This window comes from Tympanuchus pallidicinctus, unplaced genomic scaffold (assembly GCF_026119805.1).
Source record: "Tympanuchus pallidicinctus isolate F22 unplaced genomic scaffold, pur_lepc_1.0 scaffold15, whole genome shotgun sequence".
In the NCBI taxonomy this organism is placed as follows: domain Eukaryota; kingdom Metazoa; phylum Chordata; class Aves; order Galliformes; family Phasianidae; genus Tympanuchus; species Tympanuchus pallidicinctus.
The window spans coordinates 33030073-33034563 of NW_026294669.1; positions in this window are offsets into that span (position 1 = coordinate 33030073).

The window sequence follows — 4491 nt, forward strand, 5'->3', positions numbered from 1 at the left end:
TGAGAAAGGGGAGAAGAAAGGAAGGAGCCTCTATTCCGATGTGCAGCAGCAATCTTAGCTTCATTGACAAGACAAAACAAACATCTAAATTCACAGTAGACATTTCTATTAATCCGGACAGGGCTTGATTTAGGTTAGGAAGCTTCAAATAACAGTTTGCAAGTGTTAATCTTGCTCTGAACAGTTATTTCTGTACAGAGTGCCATGAATTGTGGAAATACAGACAAAATAAAGGACGGTCAAGAATGAATTGCTGCAAGATAGAGTGTGCTTTTTGCAAAGATACACTCTGGTTTGGCCACAAGATCCAGGAATAATGCTTCATGTCCTGTGCTGTGCAAGGAGTTGAGCACAGTGTTCCCTTCTGTCCCAGCAAGATGCAATCTTCACACAGCCCCACACCTATCAGTAGCAGGAGAAGCCCTGAACATCCCGCACTGTTTCTCAGATGTGGATTTTACTCTTACAATTACAAATTCAGTGCAAAAAAAAATGGAAATAAAAGTTTAAAAGGTCAGACTTATCAGTAGTTCAGTATGAAATTACCTTTGAATTGCACTCTGGTACATGTCAGTATCATTTCTTCTTCACATCTTTGAAATATTCCCATTAAAGCCTTCTCTGGTGTGAGTATGCAGTGTCTGAGTACCACCATGCTGCATGCACACTCTGTTGGGATGGAAAAAAATTATCAACACTCTTGCATAAGTCCTACTCCTCCTGTGTCCAGTAGGTTTTAAAAAGGAGGAGTTCAGAGAGTTCAGACAGAGATTATTCAGACCTGGAGAGATTTCCATGCAGAGCTAAAGGTTTGATCACTTTTACTAACTCAGAGAAGAGATTAATAGCTTGAGAGCAATACGACAGTGATCAGTGCAGAGCATCTTGGCAATGTGCATCAAAAGAAAAAATACATGCTGTGCTTTTTTTCTCTCTTTTTTTTCCCTTTTCCCATTTTTGGGGGGTGAGCATCCTGCATGTCCAGCATCTCAGGGTGCTCAGCACTGCTGTTTGGTGATGGGCTGAGGGGCAGCAGCTGGAGATGCTCCAATGATAAACTGGCTCAGGCTCTTCCTCTACAGCATCCAGTAGTTCTGGTCATTCAAGACTGGACAGCAGACTAGATCAACCTTTAGCGTGGGCTAATCTCAGCTGCTCTTAATGTTCTTAAATGCCCATGTCAAGGAGGAAAAAGCAGAGCTTCACCAGGACAATTTAAGAGAGCTACTGAAACAAGTCTAGCAGGGATAAGCAGATCTCCCCTTGACACAAGCCTACAGCGTAAGCAATTTCTACAGGGAAGTATGCAAAGTCCCCAGTCCATTGTTCACCAACCTGGGAAGGATTTAGTTCATTAAAAATAGTTAATGGGATGTTAATGGCACTTAATTGAATGCATTGTGCTGGTTTTGCAGTGATTTTTTTTCCCCCTCGATTCACAAAGATGGGATTAAGTGCTAATGTATTGCAGGCTGCTGAAACGTATTACCTGTGGTCATGATTTTAAACACATGTAAAGGTGCTAATTGCATTCAGTTGACACAACTGTAGATGGGAAGATCATTTTTCGCACCTTATCAGCACTGGTGAGGCGCTAACTGCATTCAGAAGACACCACTGCTGTTACAAAGGTAGTTTCTTGCACTTCATCAGAGCTTAACACATGCTTAGCAATGCGGCTAGCCAAAAATGTACTATCAGAGTTAATGAGGTGCTTGAGCGTTATTAACAAATGGAAATCGGGGGGGGGGGGGGGGGGAGAACACTTTTTTTTTTCCTTCTTTTTAAGAAAGAGTAACAAATTCTTGCAGGTGCCACATGTCTGGAGTTGGTGGTTGCCTACTTTGGTGCAGTTTCTGAGTGTGCTGCTAGTGGTTTCCAGTGGCTGCCTGCCAACGGCGATCAGGTGCGATTATCCAGAGTCCTGCAGCAGAGCAGGTGGGATGGCATCTCTCCAATTTCTGAAACAACAAGGGCAAAGGCTGACATCAAAAAGAACTCTGGGACTTTTCTGAACCTCAGCAAAGGTTCAGGCGAGACTAAGGTCCGAGTAGCACACTTTGGTGAACGCTCTTCTCTTGCAGCTCTCCCCCGTGTAGTTGCTACCATGCCCACTGGGATCCCAGGCAGCCAGCCTGGCACTAGAACAAGGCTTATGCTTCTCTTGTAATTTGAGGCAGGGCAACATGCACACCCTCTGGGTTTTACTTAGGCAAACCATGAGTATTTCATAGTCTCCGATATCTGTAGCAATATAGCCCACTCTCTATCACCTCTTGTTCTTTTGCACTAGCATCTCTAACATCTCTCTAAGAAATGTTGCTGGTGAAAAAGCACAAGCTTGGTTTGTGAGGTCATCAAAGGCTGTTTTGATATCACAACTCGCCACTTGGTGCAAATTCAACTTATTTTGTTATGCTGTGGCACCCATTACTGATTATCCTGCTGCCCTCCTATGCTTTGAAGGTCATAGAACCGTTTGAGTTGAGAAGAGACCTTTAAATGTCATCCAACACTCCTGCAATGAACAGAGACTTCTCCAGCTAGGTCAGGTACTCAGAGCCCTGTCCAGCCTCACCTTGAAGGTACCCTTCTGCCTGTGATCACTGACTGGAACTCCTGTTCACCTGGGGCAATATGCTGAGGTCATTAGGCTGTCCTGGGTCATGTGGACTGACAGCAGATGCCCCCAGCCCCATGGGGGAGGACTGGTCTCAGGCAAAAATTCCTGCTAAGTCTTTCTGCTCTAAATAAAGAAGCCTGTGATAAACCAGTATCTTCTGCTGGAAATAAAGCTAGCTGGTGGAAGAGCATCCAAAGGTTCCTCTGGCACAGGATGACCAGTGACTTCTTGCTTCCCTACGTCCAAAGAGCACAGGCAATCAGGTTCCACAGCTTGCATCATCTCTCAGATTAATGTCAGGTTACACAGAGGAGCAAGCAGTGATAAATGATTATTTAGCTTTCACAGATAAAAGACCACATACCACACTTCTGTCTCACAGTCAGGTTTGGAGCAAAGGGATGCACTTGTGCTTGCAGGAAGATGAAGGCTGTGCTATCAGCTGTGCTAGCAGAGCGGAGCACGCTGCACAGCCAAAGCATGCCCACTCAGAGTGCTGAGGGTTAGTGTTTGTGTATGTCCTGAGATGACCTTCCTGCACCTGCCAGGCTCAGTGGTTTTACAGTAGTGCTGCTGAGCATCAGCCACCTAGCCAAAGCACGGCCCAATGGTCAACTCCAGCTGCAGCCACAGCAATGAGCACAGGGGAGACATACCCACAGTAGAGTCACTGGCTTCAAGAGAAAAGCAAAGAAAACAAAGCGTCATCTAGCCTGAAAATACCCACTATGTGCTTGTCATGCTGGCATAATGCTAACAAAAAGCTGAAATTTCAACTAACAGAAACATGAATATTCCCCCGCATTACCTCCAAAATCCTCAGCAAATAGAGCTAATCTGAAGACACAAAGATAGATTTGCAAAGCAAATTCAGCCCAGCAATGCACACATACCACTCCCGAGGAGGGAGCTGTGAGCCAGCAAGGGAAGCTCTTTTCCCCAGCACACCGATGAGCACAGTGCTGAGCTGGGGTAGGAACCAAGCCTCCAGCCACAGCCCGTATCTTTTTATATTGCCTTGTAAGGCTTTCTCACGCTTGCTTTCTTGCAGAGTCACTCAGCATAAATTTTCTTTCTTTCTTTCTTTTTAAAAAAGCTTTCCCTTGCAGCCGTATAGCTTGGGAGTTGTATTTTTTTCATCTGATGAAAGGTTGCCTTTCAACGTGTTCCATCTGATGAAAGCTTGTCTTGGAGAGTGGAAATAAAACAGTTCCAAAGGAATCCCATTTGTAGGGGTCTGAGTGTGGCCATGCACAGGTCAACACACTTTTGGTCACGTAGTACGTGGAGCAGAAGAAAGAGATTTTTTCTGTGGCATAAATTAATGCCATCTGAGACACTGTGCATTTGCATTCAATGCCACACCTTCTGAGAGGAACACTGCTGCTCTTACTAAGCATGTTTTGGATGGCAAAGATTGACTTGCACTATGTTTGCAACTCATCATTGAGATGCAGATGGAAATGATGCCATTATCCTGAGATGATGAGTGGGGAAGCTGTTGCAAGGCATGTCTTGCAGCTGCTCACTTCTTCAGAGCTGTCATGCGGATGTGGCACTGTGACTAAGCAGCTCCGACAGCCAGAGGGGTTTCCTCATCTCCTGGAAAGAGAGGTCACACTTTCATGGGACTGCACATAGCCTAGGAAGACCCCATGCCTCTTCCTTGCCTCCCAATGCTGCTCTTGGAGGAGTCACTTAAGTGTTAAGACCTTCCCTTCTCCACCAGCACGTTCTCTGCATATCAGCACCTACTGGCATCAACATCCCTGCTCCATGGGAGAGAAAGTGTCTTCTGTGGCTGAGGGGAAGACTGGAGCTTGGAAACACATGTTTAATTCCTGCCTCTTATGGCAGGTAGGTTTTAG